This window comes from Ochlerotatus camptorhynchus, unplaced genomic scaffold, assembly GCF_037179485.1.
Source record: "Ochlerotatus camptorhynchus isolate MF236.1 unplaced genomic scaffold, CSIRO-AGI_Acam_v1.1 ptg000598l, whole genome shotgun sequence".
NCBI lineage: Eukaryota > Metazoa > Arthropoda > Insecta > Diptera > Culicidae > Ochlerotatus > Ochlerotatus camptorhynchus.
The window spans coordinates 302,221-326,162 of record NW_027041078.1 but is presented as its reverse complement, the minus strand read 5'-3'; the positions used below and the strand labels follow the sequence as shown (position 1 = coordinate 326,162).

The window sequence follows — 23,942 nt, the reverse complement described above, 5'->3', positions numbered from 1 at the left end:
TGAAATCAAATTATGATTTCAGTTTGATGTTGATATCAAAACTTGATTTCAATTTGCTGTCATTTTGATGCTGGACTTTGCTCGGGTCGTGACTTGATTTGGTGAGGCCGAAGATTCATTCAAAAGGCGGCATTTCTCCGGTTCAGATTTAGCGGTTTGCTCACCGAGATGAACTGACAATGGCAAACTGACTTCGTTCTGTTTAGAGTTTACAACCGATCAGAAACGCTTTGGATTTCTGAGAAGAGATGATTGCGTACGGAAGACATTTAGTCGATACAGGAATCTATAGTCGTTACTTGTGCGGTTGAACTCCTGCTTCGTAATGTACGAACGATTTTGGCAGTATCTTCGTAACGATTTAGCCCTAAACCGTTTCAGTCGACGCATCTTCAACACATCCAGGTTATTGTTGCAAACCTAACGCAATTAATCAATTAATCATTTCGAAATCTGCCTGTTCTACCTTTTTTCTCACCGATGGAAACCCCTTCCGTATACACTTTTGAAATTATATGAATGATAAGAAAAAGTGCCGTGGTTTTCGAGTAATCAAGCTAAAATGAAGAATCCCCAAACATTCTCAAAGTCAAAACTACCAAACCCATACACTCCCTGGTAGGTGTCCACCTACATGTGATTACCGAAAGAAGCGGCTTCCATTGGTTAATTCTGTGTTGACAAGTTACATACTAGAATACATTCAAATGACAAACTGCATGTTAACGATTGATCTTGAATGTTAAAGGGCGAATTTCATGTAAAACCTAAGAAATTTTCTAAACCCATTCAACCGCAAAGCCGCATCGTAGTCGAGCATCCCTTGGCTAGAGTCGTCCAACCTAAGTACCCATTTTTTGTTTTCAAAAATCTCAAACATAATCAAGACGGAACCCGCTCTCGGGCGCACTCTCCTATTAGAAACGGTTCCCCCCTGACCCGTTACATCGATCAGAACCCAATGACGGCGACGACAACGAAGCCCAGGCCGGGAAAACGTCCGGTTGATCGCGGTGATTGGTGGTTACTGGTTGGTCGTACCAATTCGCTATGCATACCTGAGATGCACTTTTCCTTCTGCCTGGCTGCTAAAGCAGGCTTCCGCATCATCATCATCATCGTCATCACCGTCGTCTTCGTTCGTCGTATTCGTCATGTTGCGCCTACGGGTAGGTCAAAGAAAGACCGAGCCAAGTGGGCATATAGAATATTGTTATTACCCTCCTCTCCTCCACTATCCCAACACATATACCTCATCATGGCTTCCAAACCAACCCAGCCCGTTTTGGTTCAGTTTCCGGAGGATCTGACGACGACGTGATGAACGAACATCTTTCTCATCATCATCATCATCGTCATCGCCTTGTGGATATACACACTGAATCGAGCGGAGGAGCATTTGAACGCGCATATGAAACTTAAAGTCCTGCTAAAAGCTGCATAATATTGCAAATATTTATTACACAATTTTCATCGATACATCGGTCGATCGATCGATCGACCGATCGATAGTTGCCCGCTGATGCATTTAATGAGCCTACTTGTAGAAAGGCAACGCAAATCGGCAGAATGGTGCACACTGATGTGCGTCCCCGTTTTATGGAAGGGAGAAAGCCGTGGCTGTCTACTGCATCGTTATTAATCCAAGCAAGCGAGGGAAGATACGCCTGCTTCTAGGAGATAGCCGTGATTAGGTTACGATATGTAGGAAATTAAAAGATAAATTTTCAATAAAACGTTTCCTGCGTGCATATAGGGAATGTGCAGGATCGAAACTGTTTCGCGTCTCGCTCGTTTGTGCAAAATGGCCGTCATCGTAGATAACACCAATCACCAAGATTGTTACGCGCACTTGCATCGATTAACCCCTCGCCAATAAACGGTACACTCCACCCATGGAAAGAGAATGTAAGTATCTGTTTTACCAACAGTAAAATATGATCGCCGTTAAGAGGCGCCCAATTTGTCACACAATAATCGCTATTGCTCGAAAACGGGCATAGCATGGCTCGAAAAATTGTTATTTTTACCCATCTTTGCGGGAGAAAATCACTCGTCAATTAGTTTCGTCCAATTTATCCGGGAGCAGTGAAAATGAAAAATTGCACCTTTCCAATACGACCACACGATGGGCCACTTACGGAACCTGGGACGAATACAGTTATTGGAAATCTCGAGTCTTTGCTCCGCAACAATGGGGGTGCTAGAAAATGGTTTCCTAAGAAACGGCCAAACTACGCTTACTTAGACTTCCATCCATTAACAAAATTAAACTCAAAAGAGGTCCATCCAGCCGAGCATGACGTCATCCTCAGCATCGTCTTTCTATATCTTAAAGTGTGAAGAGTGTTTTTATTGTGTATTAATGGAATTCTCTTCTCTCACATTCCACGCTGATGCCGCCGGCTGGCTGCTTGTCCAATTTTGTCAACTGAAATTTAGAGGGAAAAAAACTGAGCTTACAGAAAGGAGAAGGCATACGGGGAAATTGCGTGAGCCCTAGGCGGTGAGAAAAGATGGAAAGAGTGTAGATGACGCTAAATTGCGTGTGATGCTTCTTGTGAAAATCTGTTCGACTATTTAGACTAGGGAAACATGAGGTAGGTACGGTGGAAAGTGCAAAGACGTCGTTTATCGGCCGGGCGCCAGAATAATTAATATTTAAATAATGTTTTGAAAATTTCTACGGAAGTGATTTTTATTTTAACTGAAAATGTCGATTAGATGCTCATAAAAATATCGTACAGTTCAATAATTAGAAAATTATGATACAGTAGTGCACCGAATGCCGGAGGGATTTTTCGTTAATAATTTAAAACTATGATTCTGAATAAAATACGCCCGAATGTAACACGAACCCCAAATCCGAGTGGCTAAAATATAGTTAACAAAGATTTAAAAAAAACAAACTGGTGCCTATGTCTGTATTATTTGCACACTTGGCAAGTTATAGATTGAATATTACTTCTATTATCGATATTTCCAAGATTGACGAAAATATTGGATTTAAACATAATTTCATAATTTTCTCATTTATACATTACTAAGTAACACTTTTTTCTTTTACAAATCTACACAATCAAAAAGCTTATTTACTTATTAATACGAAAGCTAAACCAGTCAAATAGTTAAGCCAATCTGCTGGTGTGTAAGACTGAACAACCCGTTTGAGCTTCTCGTTCTTTTGGGTGTTTTTGACGCCTTGGATCTGTTTGCAGTGTCCACATTATATCAATGTTTCTTCCCTCGAGTTTCATTTGTTTTAATAAGGTGGAGAAAGGAGCACAGCAAAAAAATAATTTTGATATCACATCAAAGTGGATGCACTACAATCATGTCGAAAATTTCATGTAATTTTTATGACCACATAAACAAACAAATGCAGTAAAAGCAACGTAATGTCAGTTCATGCATTGTATTAATGATAAGTTTGTCCTTTTTAGCAAGTAATATTACACTATATTTTCGACATGATTGTAGTGCATCCACTTTGACGTGATATCAAAATTATTTTTTTTTTGCTGTGAGGATTATCTTTCTTCAAAAGCGGATTCCACCTACTGTGCTATTCTAAAATAAAATTGGGGGTAATTTGAATGGATCATGGAGAATAGTATAGGTAGTAGACTGATGCAAAATTTGAAATTTTTGCTCCACAGTGATCAAACGGTTTCAAATCAGGTCCTGATTAGCCTCCCAAAATTTAAACTCATTTGGTAAGAAACTGACTTGGCACAAACTATTCGAAGTATATATGGAAATTACTAAACCAAAGTTTTTGTTCATTGTCTTCTACTCATTTTTAATATTGCTTTTTCGAAAATTTCTATAGCTACTCTTACGGGAAATTTTCTAAGCTACAACTTTGCGGATTATCGTTTTTCAGCCAAATGTCAAATTGTTATTAATTGTTAAAGAGATTGATGTATTATGTTATTAATTGTTAAAGAGATTGATAATCTTATGGCATGATCAAGCAGCTGTTCTGTGGGCAACACTGTATTCTGCAGTGTGACATAGTAGCCATGATATTTGTTATCTATTCTTCGCACCAGAAACACCAATGTTGCCTGCTGAACAGTTGATTGAGCATAATCATAAGACACGTGACTTGAATCATTAATAATTTTTTCTTTCTTACATTTGATTGAAAGGTGGTTTTGAACAAAGTTGTAGTTGAGAAAATTTGCTACAATTACTGCTATCATTTTAAAAAGCATACTAATGTGGTGAATTGTTAGCTACATATGAACAAAACATAAGTTTTCCCATAGTAATTCCCATATAAACTTGAAATGGTTTGTGCCAAGTCAGTTTCTTACTAAAGTAGTTCAAATTTTGGGAGGCTAACCAGGACCCAATTTGAAACCGTTTAAGCAATGTGGAGCGAAAATTTCAAATTTTGCATCAGTCTAATGGGTAGGCATATAACTAGGACCTTGAACGATTTTTAAGGAAGGTTTATTCATCCAATGAGTATTATCCCTTCTTATTATCACATGTTGTTCTTTTCACTGCATGTCATGTAAGTTATCAAGTAGCTCGACTTAAAATTTGAAGCTCATCGTAAATAGAATCAAATTCAAAATAAAGGGATTCGCGGAGGTGCTGTTAAGCCCTGTAAATTTTATGTGGTATGCAACTTTATACATAATACCACTGCCAGACTACTGCCAGACAGGAGTGTGATTGTAGATACATACAGTACATACAATAAATGAACGAATGAAAAATTGCATCAGTCAAATGTGTCAAAATTAGTCTGTTTTTTTTTATAAAATCTTTATTCTGTCTTCCTAACATATAAACATGTCTTACAAGCTTAGCTATTCTAAACTAATTACAGGCATTTATTTCTAAGAAGAATTTGAAGCTAGGCAAGGAGATCATATGTCGTTCTGTTTCCAAAATATATTGACTTAACTGAACAAATTTTCTTAGAATCATAATTTTGTCATCCCTGCTAAACTCTTCTAAGGTTGGAGCTATCAAACTGGAAAAGGTTAAGAAGCGCATTAAACGAGGATCAAATCTGTTTAGTAAATGTCTAATAAAATAGTTCCATGACTGATTGACCGAAAAACGTTTACAAAATATATGCTCAAGATCTTCGAGGAATCCGCATGATAAGCAATTAGGGTTGTCAGCAATACCTATGTGATACAAATGAGCTCTGTGATCAATTTTCCTATTATAAAGTAAATAAAGAATAGATTTTTCATTTAAGTTCAGGTTCTTTAAGTTAATATTATTCCAGACACGTGGCCAATTGTTTTGTTCTTTAGTTTCAATAGTTGGTCTAGGCAATGATCCAATTTTATCAGAATATAGTTTTGTCATAGAAAAAGGTTGTGTTAGATCATGTTCGTAAAAAAAATTCATGAAAGAAGGATACATATGTGGTAATATAGTAACAGGTTTCCTAATGACTACTGACTACTGATATTAGGCAGAATATAATTTTTCAACAAACACGTGTCCGTCGAATAAGGATTTATCCCAGGCTACTATTGTAGAAAAACGTAATTGATAGATATTGGGCGGAACGCGTCGGAATGTTTAGAAAAATAGGGCGCACGCTTGATCCGGTTTAAGATACATTGTTGACTGCTTTCGGGAACGTGATTTCATTTTAATAACTTGTTTACTTGTTCAACCAGGGCTTAAGCAATCGTCACGTCGGTCATAGCTTGTTATGATAGCCTGAACAATGCGTAAAGAGCAAACCGCGAAACATTGAACGTCGCGTGAAAGTGGAACTTAATGAAGGCCTAAGTGCTTTTTCGTAACTTTTAGTTTTCGGATTAGAAAAATCATCGGTTGCAGGACAGTGTTACCGATTTATATTGGATAATCCAAAGCTATGTTGATCATTATAACGTTAAATTTTGAATAACAAATGATAAGACAATCTTATTCAAATGTCGTAATAATACCTCTGACCAAGAAAAAATGATTTATATAGTTTTCATAAAAGTTGACGATACAAATACTAATGAGGAAAGGAATTTCGCATTTCCTTTTCCCAAGTCCTTTTCCTCTCCTTCCCTTCCCTTCTTCTCTTTTCAGAAAGCGAGTAATGGCGCTATAACCATATGCCATATAGGGCTAGGACAAGAGTTAGTGCTCAGGTCCCAACCGCTAGAAGAAAATGGTAGCGAGCAAGGGCGCTATAACCTAGGCGAATACAGCATTCCCTCCGTATAGGTTACGTCCGCACACCGCTCTCTGTTGTCCTTCGACTGAGGTCGGCTGGATCGATTGAGGGATGGCAGTGGGTTGGCGGTGCCGTCCACGCTTGTACGGAGGGAGGACTGTACGCTCGAACACAAGGGGTAAATACCTGTGTTCCATCCCAGGAGATCGGACAACCAAGGAGTGTACATTAACTTTCTTAGCTCTGTCACTCCCAACGATTTATATAGCCTATTTTCAAATCCTGCATACGGAGCGGTTGGTACGGTATGTCCCCGCTCTTTGATTACCTGTGGATTAAATGTTAACCACTGTCTATACTTATTAAGTAGACATGGTAAACATTCACTTCCACAAAAATTAACTAAACGCTACACAGTAGGCCTGGCCGCTTTATTGTTTGTTTCACATCCTTGATGTGCAGCAGGCATTAATAATGACAAGAAAAATGATAGATGTATCATTTTCCAGGATTCTTTCAAGTACTGGCTGTGTATGTGTAGACTAGACTAGACTAGACTAGACTAGACTAAATTTTATGTGGTATGCAACGTTACACTAATCCAAAAATCATTACCTAGAATAACCCATACTCCAAATCTATTTTCAAAACTTGAAAATTTTCCCAACTATTTTTAGCATTTGTTATAGATAAACATAGATGTTTTGTCGGATATTCTATTAAATAAAATTAAAACTTGTACTATCATTTCCGTTATAGTAGTATATAGCGTTACCCCGTAGTTTGGCTAAAAGAGGCTGTATCCAAGACACGACCATAGATTTGACGTAGGATTACGTGCTCGGTATCAGTATTCGGCGACTGTGTTAGGGAAACCTCTTTTTCCCATCACGGAAACGCGACGTGCATAAAACACACGAAATTTTTGCGAAAATTTTTGGAGAAATTTCTTGCTAAAATGTTTACTATAGCGAGATATTTATTTGCGATCAATCATATAAACAAGTGTTTTTTTTTTTTACTTTTTTCTAGCGTCTTAGAGAAAACCTTACCTTAGTGTTTCTGGCTAATTGACAAGGTCATGTAGTATTCAGTCATTGTGAGAATTTTGATATACCACTTCAATATTGTTGCGCATTTGTCCACAAACGTTATCAACGAGCTTTGGGGGTGATGTAGCTGGCAGCAAGACGGGCGAACGTTCAATGAAAATTAACTCTTAAACAACAATAATGTATGATGGTCCTGAAGAATCGTTTTGTCGTGATGGTTGAGTAATGCTGGGTGTTCAACACGGATGAGACTGGTGAGCTGTATGTTGTTTGAAACGAGGGTGACGCGATTGGCATAGATGGCCCCAAGCGGCTCACGACGAGCAACTGAATCCGATCAGTAGCAGTGAGGCTTCTTCCTCCTTCATTGGTGAATCAAGTGCTCTTGTGAGCAGCGTTGATAGCTAGCTGCTTACGGAGAGCCTTTCGTTGGGTACTGGAGAAAAATGTACAACGCCACGCGCCGAAAGCACTGCTGCTGCTGATGGTAACCGAACACCACCACTCACCACTCACACGCAGTGATTGAACAAACACCGTTCGGTGAGACCGTATGGAATTTGATTTTGAAATCTGTGTTAGGGAAAGCGCTATTCGCAGCCAATCGGTGATAATTTTAGTTATCATAGCAACAATCATACATTCGTGCCATTTTCAATAGTGGCCTTTTGAAAATTGATAAAGTATAAATTTTAGCAGATTCGTTGAAAAATTTCATACCGATTGGTGTATTAAGAATTAAAATCCACCATCTCTGGATCAAAATCAGACCACTCTCAGGTCGCGAACTACCTCCAATTTCACCTTAAAAAATACATGGTATGTTAGATTTAAACTTATGGGAACTGACATTCGATTGATGACGTTGACAAATGTCCAGAAAATACTCTTTAACAAATTTATGGTGGTCTTGAAAAGGACCATTTTGTCGTGATGGTTGAGTAATGCTAAGCTATGTCCAACACAGATGAAGCTGACAAGCTGTTTGTTGTTTGGAACGAGGGTGTAGCGCTTGGCATAGATGGCCCACAGCAACTCGCAAAGAGCTACTGAATTCGATCAGTAGCGGTGCGGCTTCTTCATCCTTCTTGGGTGAATGGACGCTCATGTGGGCTGCAGCTCACTGTTTGCCGGTAGCATTTCGTTATGTAGGTACTGAAGAACAATGTTCAACGCCACGCGGCGAAAGCACTGCTGCTGCTGCTGCTGATGTCGACTGACCGATGTCGCTGATGTCACTTTTTACAGGCAATCGGTTATAATTTCGATCACCATCGCAACAGTTGGACATTTATGTAATTTTCAATAGTGACCTATTGACAGAGTTATAAGTGCGCAAAACCCGACCACTTCTCGTAACGCGATCGATTTTGTTTATTTTTTTTGAAACTGCACCCCCAATATGTTTCCGAAAGACGTAATCCTACTTCAAAAAGCGCCAGTCGCAATACTTTCTGATCCTAAAGTAGACCCAAGTGGATTCCTCCGCTAGAGGTGATCGCGCTGAATTATTTTCACTCAGGCCATGTTTTTCAAAGTTCTACATGATATTATACTATAAATACCGTGTTATATTACATCCAAATGGTATGCTTTTTAACTGACGAGGGGAATCTGGGGTTTATATTTAGCGAAATAGTTTACTATGGTGCAAAATGCTTAATATTGAAAACCTCAAAATTGGTTTTACAAACGACTAGATTTTAGGAATCTTTAAATTAGTTTTTTTTTTCAGAAATCTGCCACAACATTTAACGGGAATCAATGAACTGAATTGCAGATTGAGAAGCCTTTTAGACTACACAACAAAAAAAAATGAATATTACACCCAAGAGGATGCACTTCAATCATGTTGAAAATCTCAGGTAATTTTTATGGCCACAAAAATAATTGTATTAATGATAATTTTGTCCTTTTTGGCAAATAATATTACTCCATATTTTTGAACCATTGAAGTGCATCCACTATGATGTGATAGGGAAAATGGATGTAATGTCGGCCTAAATTCCCCTAGTTTGGGCCCATAAATAAATTCAGCAATGGACTAAATTTTCAATAGCAACCAAAAATATCCATTAATACCGTCCCAATGACGCGTTTATCTATGTAGATATAATTGATAAACATAAGATTTTTTGCGATGGTCCCAATCTTTAGAGCCTTTTCCCCTATCAAAATTATGTTTTTGCTGTGTACCGTAGATTTCAAATCTTTTGACAAACGTATCAAATTTTAAATTTCTGTTGGGATTTAAATTGTGCAAAATCCTTTTTGTTTTAATTTTTATTAGGTAATCCAGTTTAAATTTCAAATCATAAAAAAATTTGCTGAAATTCAAATAAATTTTCATTAATTTTGTTTTAAAGTGTTCAAAGGTTGGCTACAAACATAATTTATAAAACCAGGAAATTTTCTAACTTTTGGCCAGGAAAACCGGGTTGAAATGAAAATTCAGTTGCCACCCTGATCATGACGTTGTTATACAGTTTTGGCGTTTTGGGACGATGTTGTTTTCGGTTTCATTTCTGCGTTAGATTTTGAATATTGTGTGCTATTAAAACGGCTTCAGGGAATGTTGAGCTCCTTGAGACCATTTTAACCTTTTAAAAGCTATGTTCGTGATTTAATTTATTGTATTATTGAATTAATTTATTGAGGAATAATCTTTATCAAAATGTTGGTAATGTGGCTCTACAATAGTTTAAAAAATTATGCGAGACAATGACATTCCAGTTTCAACTTCATGCAATGAAAAAGCGTTCAAACTAAAATATGATTGAAGTGCATGCGTCCACCTCACGATTCATTGTTCGGACCACAGAATCCTTGGTCCATCTCACCAAACAACACCAGCTGCCAAATATTGCTATCGTTGTTATAATTAGCAACGAAATGATGATGATGACCCATGACGTTCCTGTAGCAGGCACCGAGAAGGGGTCATTTTGATTTGCTCAACCTGGCTGAAAACCGAAGACTAAACTGCGACTGCTGGGCATTACTGCGCGACGGCGATGGTGGGGATGATTGGCTCAGGAGGGTTAATGACTTTCAGTGGCCTTTTCGTACGGCTACTCTCGTTACGAGATCTCGGTTCACCAGCCACCATTAGATCGTTCTCTAACAAGGCATTAACGCCGCGCGACCTGATTTATTTTGAGGCCTCCCCGATTTGTTGTTTTTTTTCTCGGACCACAGTTGCTGCCCTGCTGGAATTAACACACTACTGGCATCGATAAACACACGCTCCGGCAACTAACTAGCAAGCTTCGCCGAGCGCGTTAACTGTATTGTTCTAGGCCAAGAAGGGTTTTTTTCTGCTTGTTTTCCAGGTGCCAGTGTGTGAATAAATCTTTCCGACGGGTCCCGCTGTTTTCGCGCGATCTTTTGTTGAAGGTTCAATTCGTTCAGGCCTCTTTTCAGCCATCGTTTGGTTACTTTTAATTTCGTTCCATCTTCAGCTCCCGCTCATCGCTGAGGCTGCGGTCCTTGTTGTATACCGAGAGACAGGTTCGGCAGCGAAGAAGGGGTACAATTGTTTCATGATTGCTAGTTTACGTGAGCATCGCTACGGTCCAGAGAGGCAGAGGAAGAGCCACAAAAACAAGAACAACAAAAACAACAGCAACAAAACTCCCTCTGTATGAAGCAATGAAGAAGTTCGATTATAGCTTGTGGAAATCTCATTTCCGAATTACAACTCTCTTTTTCTGAGTATTTTTTTTTTCCTCGTGGACGCCAATGCCCAAGCCTGACCGCAGCCCGGTGGTATGATGAGGACCGCACAGTTCTTTGCCTGGTGAGCGCGCATTCTCTCGCAGTGAAGATCGCCACGGTTTCGGTCTCTGTCTAATGGGGTTAACACGTGAGGGTTTTTTTTTACGACGAGGGCGACAGTGGATCTGGTAATGTAGGAGAGACGGGAAACCGACCAAACGGTCATCCAGTGACGAGTACGTCTACGTCCATCGTTGTGGGAATGCGCATCGCACAGCTTAGTCATTAAAATGATCACGAGAAGCGCAATTGCCATAAAACCACCCAGAAACGAAGAGATCTCAGTGCCCTCGAAAGTCCACCATCCCGGAGTAGAGGAAAAAAAACTAAGTTTTACGTTCCCAAATTGGTGGTTTCAAATACTTGGGCAAAACTTTTAAAGCTATTGTAGCTTTTATGACTCGTTTACATGAAATTACAAACTTTGGGAGTATATCAGGTTTTATGACTTTGAATCATTTGAAAAAAAAAGTATAATTTGACCAAAATACAAAAGCAGATGTGATAGCGAAACTTGATTTTTTTTTTGTAGATCACTTTTAAGTATCAATGTCATCTGTATGGGACTATGTAATAATCATTATGTATGGCTGGTGGCTGTGATTTCGGTCATTCACTCCTAGCAGCAAACTTTGCACGTTTGATCGCGATCATATCATCTTTATTCTGACCGCACCCGTGCGAATGAAAGCCACATTCGTGTTAACAAAAGCCAGGCTCATCAGACCAACTGAACAATTGATCTAGCGCGAACGAGGTTATAGGTAACGAAAGGCTTTGCAGTACTGCAGCTAATAAACAATAAGACTGTACCTGTTCCACTCCATGGAAAGATTTCGGAGCCTTAGACAAAAATTAATAAGTTCTAATGGTTCATTTGATGGAATGATGAGAAGGCACGAGTGACATGGTTTCGAATGTATTGAACTCTTTGTGTAAAAATTCATCAACTTGAATTTCCTTGACGGAGCACAAAGCCTAAGGCAAATGGTTTTACACAAATCATAATTTAACTAGTAAGCAAAGTAGTTAATTCGTAAATTTGTCTTGAAGCGCATTGTTTTCATTTTGTTTAACGCATACGATGCAATGAGAAATAACTTCTTTTTTTCGTTCTTCTAATTACAGGTACGTTCGTGCATTAATAATCCTCCTAAATTGACTATCGACGTGAGTAAGCTTAAATGTAAATCATTCCGGCGAAATGCAACGTTCTCACTTATAACCGGGCACAAGGGAAATGAAACCCGATAAACATCTCACACATTTCCCCCTACGATCATATTGAATTAACAGCGAGCGAACAAAAAAAAATGGAAATAACGGATTGCCTTTGGACCAACGCGCGAAGCTGATAATTCCAGCATCCCTCCCAAACACATTTTTTTCCTTGCTGCACACACGCTGCCGCAGAAGATTTATTTCCGCACACTGCCCTTATCTACTCATTTCATTTCATAAATTAAATTTTTCGGGGAGTGAGCGTCGTATATTTTCGCCAATCCATTTGTTGTTCTTTGTTTCCGGGAGCAAGTAGAAGCAACATGGTGGTGGCCGGGAAAAAGAAGCCCAAAAAATTAAGGAGATCTTTGCTGCTGGAGACAGGCAGGACAAAAATCTTTCTCGCTTCTCGGATATATGGACACACAAATGGCACCGGGATGACAGCCTTCTCCAATCGCTCTCCACACTGGCTGCAGCCCAGAGAAAGCAACAACAAAAAATCGACCGAAGAACCAATCCAATTAATGGTTAAATATGTACACATGGTAATGACAACTGGTGAAATCGGTTCCTCCAACCGCGAGCTGAGATCCTTCAAAGTGCATCACTTGAGAGGGACGGTTGAACGGGGGAGGTAAAAGGGCTCCACCGAAGAAACGTGTACCATCCAGTGAAGCCCGTAGAGCTCAGGCAGGCGAACGACAGGCTCGCCTGCTATCTATGTCTGCTATCAGCAAGTACAAAGAAACTCACAGAGCGCGCGCGAAGAAATACGAATATTTATGCAAAATTCGTGGTCTCCTTGGATGATGCACCCGAGCAAAAGAGAATATTATTCTAACCTCAGCGCAGAACAAATTGATGAAGATTCTATTGGACCCGATTACAAACTGCAATCATCATCGTACCGCAGAAGGTATAAAAAATGATTAAAGATAAAATATATTTTTAATCGGGCTGTATCATTGGACCCGTTTTGAAAAATTCGTATTGAGGCCAAATGCAAATGCTGCTCCGTGATCATCACCACCAACAGTACTGCAGTATATTCGGCAGGCCTGTCGTTTTTTGTAGGCAGTACAAAATTGAACCACAGCCCACAAAACGTACAGTTTTATTGAAATCAATCTTCATATTAAAGAATTATCATTGTAAGGGTTGTAGATCCATCTCAACCCACTCTACAAACACAGGCTTGACGATGCGTCCAATGCAGACATTCGCGGCCTACTGAGCACCGGTGCACAATTCATGCATAATCGACAACATCCCATATCGATCCACCCACCCTGAAGATGCTCCGCTCTCGACAAGGGAAAATAAGAAATACAACCGAAAAGGACATAAACATTTCTCAAGCAACATAGTTTTTAATGTTCAAACATAAAAATTCAATTAATACAAGAATGAAGAAAATAAGCGTAAGAATGCTGAATGGTATTTCACTGACCACCTTCTTGGTTTTGCTTCTCGCTTTCTTTTCACCATGCGACGCAAAGTTGCTCCTACGACCCATCCCTATGTGGTCGATGTTGTTCTGAGTGGAGGATGCTCTCCGTAATGCTCTAGCTGTTGGTACCTTTATATAGTGGGCAGGTTGGTTGCACACACAGTCGCCTCCTGTCATTTCCCCATGGCTTGCTGAGGCTGCGCGAGTATATCACTTACGCGCCTCTCACTCTTTTCACGCAATCTCCTCAACGTGCGCGGCACAGTCGGTGGACACGTTCACACTTTTCCTTTTGCTCCATGCCCCCCCTTCCCCCCCTCTCACCCCTATCAGCCTCGTTTGTCGAATCTTCCATCTTCCAATGCAATTGGCTTGCTCTGTCCTGCCTGATCCAAACAAGGAACCAGTTGAGAGCCCCTCGTGCTGATGATGAGATTGTGATGATATAACTCCAACCAAACTCGACCCTCTGTGTGTGAGAATCACGCGCTGCGTTGCGATGCCAACCGTATGTAGAAGCAAAGCGACGACGCGACGGGCGCAAAAAACGGCAGCAAGTCAATTGATTTATGGATTTCAGTTTTAATCTCCGGTGTTGAATTTAAATGATAAAACCCATGCACCTGATTTGATTAAGCCGCGATAGAGACCGTCGCGGCTGCTGTTGCGGTGTGAAAGTGCCACATTCGCGCAAGTTTGGATGTGATAAAAAATCACATGTCCATTGCGAACATGGTCTCCTTCCGCCGACGACGTGCCGGGCCGCAATCAGAAGAAAGTCAGGACCATCCACGAACCAGCCAGAGCTCAGTGCGGTTTGTTGGGGAAATGCAATTTAAGTAATATTTTTCCCCCCGACCGTTCGGCAGGCCAATCCCGGTCCTGGCCCGGTCAGAAAGGGCACGGCTGAGTCATGTACCCATCGGCAGGCAGGCATCATGTGTGCGTGTGGTGATGCAGCCAACGCGATCATTGCAGCAGTCCTTGAGGGGGCCTCCATACCGCAACTAATGGTGGTCATTATTTCTGCGAGGGATTTTTTGGGGACGTGTTTTCGATTATCGTCGACCGGTGTGCGCGGCAGTTGACTGACCGGCCCAACAACGGACTAACGGCAGATAGTGCCTGGATATGTGTGCCGGATTACGACGATAAATTTCGAAACTGCGATGGTCAGACAGATTTCATCTTTCACTCTGCCGGGACATCGGCCCGATGGATGGCGTTATCTAGGGATTGCATCGAGCGATGAAATATTGAGCGAAAGTATGCGTTGACGTTTCTTTTTTTTTTCGAAAATTCCGCAAACGATGATTTGTAAGTTTTTTCACTATTGGAATTTCAGAAACTCACATTTCAATCATTGTTAAATAACATTTTGGTTATTCAAGTTTTTCATAATCATAAAAAAAAACATTTGTATTACGGGCATAGAAGGATAAGGAGCTTTAGAAGTCTGCATGATGTCGGAAAAAAAGATAAAAACCTAGGCAACGCTTCAATTAATGTGGGTTTAATCAAATTTTCAAGATCGGGATGGGGATTTTTTTAATATCAAAGTTTAATGAAATTTTCCACACAGGTAGGGTTTTTTGTTATATGAACGAAAACAAATTTAAAAAAAATCGGGTTGGTTAATTTTTCCGGAAAATTTTAGTTGAAGTATTACGATTTTCCCGGTCATCATGAACTTTAAATTATTGTTTTAACTCTTCATTTGTTCCAAATTCAAAATAAATTACATTTCAATTTAACCTAGGTGCTCCAGCTATTAATAGCCATAATTTTTATGATATATAGGGGAAATGCAGGCAATTTCGGCCTAAGTGTCCCTAATTTGGGCCCATACATAAATTCGGCAATCAACTAAATTTTCAATAGCAACCAAAAATATCCATTAATAACGTCCCAATAACGCGTTCATCTAGATAAAATTGATAAATAGCAGACTTTCACCGATGGGCCTAAATTAGGGACATGTAGGCCGACATTACCTACATTTCCCCTATCTATGTGTTTTTACATTGTTCCTGCCTTGGCAATTCAGTATTTTGAACAGGTTTCTTAAGCCTGCATGTCAGTATAAAAAATTCATAACTCATCACAATTCATCGTAGAAAGAACGTTGCGTAGTGAAATGGTAAGGAAATTATCGCAGCAATCCACAAAAAATATAATCCAAAAAATGTTTTCTACGAAAATTTTCACCATGGAGGAAAATTGCAAAGAAAAATAGGGAAACCATTTTCCAAGTGATGAATTAATTTTCAATAACTTTTATCTTACTTGCAATCTCCTTACCTTTTACTGGTGAAAATTTCATTACCTTTTTTGAGTATTTACCGAAATCTAATGCCCGGCTACGCGCCATTCTATGAAAACGATAATTTTCCTAGCTTTCCTATGGCTGGTCGAAAACGGAAAGAGACTCCTCTCTGAAATTTTCATCAAGATAAGAAAATTACAGGCATGAAAAAATCATCAAAAGAAAATAATAACCCTCAGAGTTGGTTGGAAATACTATCTAACATGAAGCTTTAGTGTGGTAATTTATAAGCTAGAGAATGATCTTAGAAGAGGGTACCTAAGTAACCAACAAGCCCGCTAATTCGCCTTTTTGCAATATAAGGCTAATATAAAGCTTAGCATGCCCTATGTTAGCCGTGCGTCAGCCTTATTTTGCAAAAAGGCGAATTAGCAGGCTTGTTGGTTACTTAGATACCCTCTTCTAGGACCATTCTCTAGCTTATAAATTATCACACTAAAGCTTCATGTTAGATAGCATTTCCAACCAACTCTGAAAATCGCAAACTTCGCGTATGAAGTAACATAAAAACACTGACAGTCGGTTCATTTCCTGAGTTTCCTTGCGATTTTCCTCGTCTGATGAAATTTTTATAGAAAAATGTTTTCTGTTTATATTATTTATGGATTTTTGAGATATTTTCATTGTCATTTTACTGCACAACGTTCGTTTTACGATGGTTGGTTCAATAATTATGAATTTTCAAAATCCATACGAAAGATCCGAACATTTCTACTAGAATTTTTCTGGGAAAATTACCCACCCAAGTTTTTTTAGTTTCGTTCACATAACCATAAAGTCATAAAGTCTACTAGTGGGCAAAATGTCACAAAATTCTGAAATACATGAATTTTCCAAATCGCAGATTTAAACACATTTTTTTCTAACTTCATGATTTGGAATATTTCTATAATCGTGATATTTTCTTCATGTTTTCGGATAAGCGGCATTCATTTTTAATTTGAAGAGCTGGTAACCCAATCAGTTCCCAAAGATAAAACCTTCACGCCAACCTTATTTAGTGTCAAAAGATAAGCAATTATAACGGAATTAAAAGGAAATCAATCAACACACTCAAAAATCTCTTCATAAAGGGATTCCGTTAAGAGGTTCGACAAATTTAAAGACTTAAGTACCTACCTCATCATTTTTTGACTTCCTCTCATTTATGTGGTTCAAATTAAAGTAAACACACTCTAGTCTTTTTTGATATCTTATCTTTTATATTCTTGTAAAGTTTCACTTACGGAATACTAGAAAAAGAGTTTTACTTAAAGAATTGGGTTCTTTAATTTTTAAAAAATGTATCGTTTTTTCTGCATCATCTGAAAGAGCTTCGTTTTCGGAGCACAGCGATATTTTTTTCGAACCCACACACTTTCATCTCGATTTTTAAATAAAGATTTAAAGCAAAATAATAACTTCACTATTTGACACTAAACTAACATACTGACAGCTCGCTCCCATACAAAGTGACTCCGAGGGGCGCTAATAATGTGATTTTTGCAAATGTAATCGTACTTATTCAAAATAGTTCCAGTGTTCCAAAATTGATGAAATTTTGGGTTTGGGTTCCATTTTTAATGCAGATTACGAATATGCATTTACCTCAATACCCTTAAAGAACCCAATTGAAACGAAAACAGTGACGTAAAAAGTGCCGACTTCATTTTAGCTCCATAAAAGATAAATTAAAATCAAATCAAAGCAAAGTCCTCTTTTGGCCTGCAGGACTTGATGCAGCCGCTTCGGCATGCTTTCCACCAGGTTCTTTAGGTGCTGTGGATCTAGCTCTTCTCAGGCGCACTCCAGCGCTTCAAAATAGTTATTTTTAATGGTAGCACCACTTTTGTCCACCCTGGCATCGAGAATCACCCAGAAATTCTCGATGGGGTTGAGTTCCGGGCTTTGTGGAGGCCATCTCAGCGGTTTAATTCTGCAAGACCGCAAGAAAGACTTTGTCTTCTTGGCAGTATGCTTTGGGTCGTCAACCTGCTGAAATACGAACCTCTCTTCAAGGCCCGTCTGGATCAGCGAAACCTCTTGATTTTTCCGCAAGATGTTGATGTAGGAATCTGCCGTCATTCTCCCGTCGATTTTCACGAGGCTTCCCACTTCACCCCTCGAAAAATACCCCCAGACCATCACATTTCCTCCTCCATGCTTCACCGTTCCTTGGATGTGAAAGTCCTCAAGCTCCTCACCCGATCTGCACCACACACGAACCGGCCGCTTTCGGTTAAACAGATCGAATTTTGATTCGTCTGGCCAGAGGATTGTTTTCCAGAAATCTAGGGGCTGATCAACATGCTACTTAGCAATTTTAAGCCGTTTCGCTTTGTTTGCCTTGCTGAAAAATGGGCGCTTCCGGTCAACTTTGCTATTCAACACCGGTGCTACGACACTGAGATGAACAGTTCGACCGGAAACTGTTAGCTGAAGGGTTTCCTGGAATTCGCGGACAGTTACCTTTGGGTTCTTTTTGACTTCGCGCATGATCTTGGTGTCTGGTCTCGCATCTGTCGGGGCCATCCACGCCTGATCTGAACGTTTTTAATTTCAGAAGAATTTTGCCAACCGCTGCCTTGCTGATACTTGACTTGCCAGCGACAGCCCGGTGCGATTCACCGTTTTGCACATCACAAACCACCAATTTTCGGATACACAAAGAAATTGCTTTCAAAATCACTGCGTTCTCATTTTTTTTCAACTGAATCAAATGCGATTACGTATACAAATGCGCCAGGTCGAGCCGGTTGCTTCAAAACATGTCAAAATATCAAAATATAAACAATCGAGGGATTTTCCGATGGGAACTTATCGGAAACATGTCGATTTTTGAAATGGGCACTTGTTTTTTTTTAGACTGTTTTTTTCTTCAATATAAATTGATTTTTTTCAGTATTCCATAAATGAAATTTTTAAAGAATATAAAATATAAGATATCAAACAAGACTACAGTGTGTTTACTTTTATTTGAACCAAATAAATTGAATAAATTCAGTGTAGGTTAGATCAAATAACAGATTAGAAAAACAGACATAACATATACGGCGCATAGTCAATTCCCTTGCGTTTGACGATATAACACTATTGTCATCTGTTGAACGTACTAGCCGTGGCAGCGCACAGTGGTCTAAGATAAGGTTTTAGCAGGAAAGTAGTCCTAGAACTTTTGTTTTAATATGTAGATGTTTGGTGTCTTTGAAGAAGTATTTGTGCTTAAAAGTCACTTATAAACAGTCACCAATGTAAACATTAGGGCGCTCCTCAAATTAATTGATATTCTAAAAGTAAGTTTCTTATTTTTTTAAATAAATACGTATGTTCTTTAGCTAATATGTGTTAGTTGCCGTGAATATTCGAAAATAAGAAAATTATTTTTGAATGCCGATTAATGTAAGGGTCACCCTAATGTTTACAGACGCCAAAAGAAGGGACGTTCAAAGCACAAAATTTCACCGAAAGCACCATACCTCTCCCTTAGCTCAGTCAGTAAAGGCGCAGCTACTAAGCAAGACCATGATAAAGGTGGCTGGGTTCGATTCCCGATCCGGTCTAGGAATTTTTCGGGTTGGAAAATTTCTCGACTTCCCTGGGTATAGAGTATTATTGTACTTACCACAAAATTATACTAATGCAAAAATGGTACAGGCATCGTAAGCTCTCACTTAATAACTGTAGAAGTGCATCTAGAACACTAAGTTGAGAGCACGCGATAAGCAAATATGCAATAAGCAATAAGCTTGAAATACGGAGAAGAAGAAGAAGAAGAAGAAGAAGAAGAAGAAGAAGAAGAAGAAGAAGAAGAAGAAGAAGAAGAAGAAGAAGAAGAAGAAGAAGAAGAAGACCATACGTCTAAATATTAAAGCAAAAGTTCTAGAACTACTATCCTGCTAAATTCCCACCCTAAATCACTGTGCAGTGTACTCATCAGATGGCGGAAGTGTTTTATCGACGATGTTTTACAATGGAAAATATTCACTGTATTATGTCTGTTTGTCTGTGGTATTTATGATAGACTGTGTTGGTTCATTTGATCCGATCACGACCGGAGACCACAGTTAAAAAAGCGCGTAGCTTTTAAACATTTCACATTTTATCAGTATTGATTATTCTAGATAAATATAGATTATGAGCCAAACAATATTAAGCATTGTTTAAATTATTGATTGTCAAACTCATACTTTTAAATTAATATTAAATATAAAATTCTTTACAAAAAAATCATTTTCAAAATACCAAAAAAATGCATTCTATATATCGATTTCCATGGCTCTGGAGATTTTGTTGGGTGTGTCAAAAACTGATTTTTGTCATCGTTTGTATTTTGTATTGATGCCAAAGTTTATTTGAATTCATATTTTTGCTGATACAAGAAGCAATTCTGAAGTCAATGCTGGCTACAGTCACAAGTTGCGATGGCCATCCTGAATCAGGCTCTGTGTTCCCCGAGGGATTGTCGCAATGAGCGGAACCATATCAATATCGGTGTTAAACTTCAAGATTTTGTAAGTCAATGCCAATGGTAGATTTTTCATTCGCTTGCCCAGGTTACTCTGGAGCAGGTTCTGACTGCCCCGGGGGAAGTGGCCAATTTCGAGCATGACCGAAATCATGTGTTAACAGAAATTGGGATCGTAAATTATGTTTTCAATATCACTAGAATGATCCTTGGAATATCATTAACATCTTGTTTTCAAATTATATGAGAAAAATCCTTAGGTTACTCCTGAAAAAAACCGCGCATTGTCCGGAAGTCAAAAACGACTTGGGCGTTAACGGTTGTGGATGTCAAACTTTAAGATTTTACAATCCAACACCAATGGCAGTTTTATCAGGCATATAAATTGCCATGGCTGATGTGTAGCAGGTTCTGGATGCCCCGGGGGAAGAGGCCAATTTGGAACATCAATATTAAACTTCAAGATTTTGGAAGCCAGTGCCAATGGTGATTTTTTCATGTCCACAGCTTGTCATGGTTACCCTAGAGCAGCATCTAGATGCCCCGGGGAAGTGGCCAATTTGAGAGATGATCGGAACCATATCAATATGGGTGTCGAACTTCAAGATTTTGCAACTCGTTTTGCAAGCCAATGCCAAAGGTAGTTTTTTCTAGTTTACAGCATGTCCCGGTTTGCTTCGTACAGGTTTTGGATTCCCGGTTTTCTTGGTGCAGGTTCTAGATGCCCCGGGGAAGTGGCCAATTTGAGACATGATCGGAACCATATCAATATGGGTGTCAAACTTCAAGGTTATGCTAGCCAATGCCAAGGAAACCGGGGTAAGCTGTGGACCTAAAAAAGCTACCATTGGCATTGGCTTGCAAAATCTTGAAGTATGACGCCCATGTTGATATGGTGAGGAACCCAGAACCTGTTCTAGAATGGTCATTGCAACTTGTGATACTGAAAGCGAATCTGGAGACATGGCACTGCAAAATCATGAGGAATGATACCCACTTATCAACAGATCTTGAATCTGTGGCCAGCATTGAATTGAGAATTGATTCTAGTATCAGGAAAAAATATGAATTTTCATACCAGAATTTTCATACGATTTATAAAATCAGCTTTTGACATACCCTCCAAATATCCGGCATAGAGGTTCTCAGAAGTTCGTAAAAATTGGTAGTTTTGTTTCTTATCGCAAAATATTAGAACCGTATTTTTATATTGTCATTAGGGTGACCATTTCCATATTAGGGTGGTTCAAAAAGTCATTATAACTTTTTAACCACAGGGCCGATTTTAAAAGTCAATCAAAATATCAAATGAAAGGTAATTAATTTTTTTGAAGAATACAATGATGTTAAAAAATCGAATTTTGCATTGAAAAACATTGATTGATTTTATGTTTATGGTTTTTATTGTTTTGTAGACAGAGGACACAATATGTTTATATATTTTCCTTGAAAATTTAGGCTTTTTTACACACAATATAAAAAATCAGCGAAACGAGCTATATTATTTTAAAGTTATCAAGTTTTGGATTTAAGCTCAATACTACTATGCAACTAGACTACCATGCGTCCACAATAGTCAGCCATGTCAACATACCCAAGAAACACGCTTCCATCTCAAAAAGTTGCGACAACTTGATTGTGACTGGCATAAGTCGCATAGAAGTTGCTACAACCATTGTGCCATAAGTGTGCTGCATGGGGAAGTCACATAATCTATACCTATTTTCTGCCTATTTTTTACGTAAACAAATCAAGGGAAAAATGCTTTCAATAAATGAAAATTACTACTATGGAACTATGGAACTATGGAAAATAACCGTTGTTTGCGGATGGAGTTTTAGCCAGTATTATTTTTTGTGAATAGTTTGCTTGATTGATTGCTTGCTGGATAGCGTCTGTTAAAATATTAAAGTATTTCAGCTGCTTTAACGCGCACGTGAAGCCGCCACGTCAAATGCAAAGGAAAAAATTTCCGCACAAAATAAACACACACAAATTTATTCTTTTGTCACTCAGATCTCTCTGTTTCACCGCTGGAGTCACTCAAAAATAACAGTACGTTATTTATCAAATTCATATGGTTTGAAAAAGTGTTGGTGAATCTGTAACATAAAGTGACCATAAAGTTTGCTGCGCTGCAATTCGTGGTGATAGTCAAGTAGCCGCCAATTTTGGATTTATCTTGTTTTTGGTAATACAAATTGCAGAAAATCAGGCAGCTCGGAATTAGAAAAAAGAAATACAGGCTACATCCGTTAACACCGGTAGGGGAGAGTGGACGAACTTTAACCCCTGTTTTAGTTTTAGATATAGGGTTAAGACGAAGACAACATATCAAGAAGACTGGAAACTCTTTCATTTTCTCATGCAGACGCTATGCGACAGGTACAATCGCGTCATCTGCCACTCGAAGGTAAATGCTTCCAACGAATTTGACAGCAAAGATTACAGAAAAGTTTGTGTATTTGCTCATTTTTCTATGTGTTGCTTCCACCTTCACTCAAGCGCAGCGCTACTGTATCTGTCGCTTGGATTCTAGCAAAGTTGCCAGTTTTCTTTATATGATAATGGGATAATCTGCAAAACCATCCGAAGATACTACAGGCTAATCTTCATAGGAGGAGTCAAAATTGTTTAATTTATTGGCGAAACATATTTAATGCTTCCTAAATCTATCAACATGTACAACCAATGAAAAAGTATCAAAACATATTCCTGGTCCCAATACAAACATATTTCCCGAATCTTATGAATTCTCGCGAAGAACCTGATTATTGTGTATCCAAAAATGACCGAGAAATTGAAACTCTACTTTAAAGCCTAAGATAACCATGACTGCAGATCGCCTAAAAATTATGATAGTTTGAACTGCAACTGCAGGGCGTGTTTTAAGTGTCTATTAAAACTTGATGGTTTTTGGGTGATTTTTTAGTAGCTGGACGACTGTTTAAGTCACTATTGAACTTATACCAATATTTTGGGAGGTTAATCTGCAACTTTTGAGGTGTCTTTAGAAATGTAATGTAATGTAAATTGGATGACTTTGAAGCAACAGAAGAACGTTAAGAATGACAGATATCCTCTCATGTTTTTTGAAGGTTGATCTACAACAGCAGGGCGCTTAGGGTGTCGATAGAAGCTTACTGATTTTTTGATAATTTCCAAGCAACAGGAGGACGTTCTAAGTAATTGACGATTGCAAATCAGGACCTGATCATTCTCCCAAAAGTGAGCTCTTGGTTGTGAACTCGTAATGTACTAGCCCTTTGAAGTTTATATGGGGATTACTATGGGAAAATTTAACTTTTTGTACTCATTGCCCTGGATCTTCATTATAATTATATACGGAAAAGTTGTATATCTGTACTGAAGTGGAATTTCGCCAGCAACTACTTCACTCAAGACCACTTTTGAATAAACGTCATTCATGTTCTAATTCAAACGTTCATAACCCACAATGACAAAACAAAAAGGATCACTTATTGAGAAACGACCCACGTGCACTCGCAAAT

The 23,942-nt window shown here is 38.8% G+C and overlaps 1 protein-coding gene across 1 annotated transcript in view; it reads left to right on the top strand.

The window, feature by feature from the left end:
- The window catches only part of ds (dachsous cadherin-related 1), a 193,788-nt gene that overhangs the window by 141,472 nt on the left and 28,374 nt on the right, over positions 1–23,942 (top strand). The window lies entirely within an intron of this gene.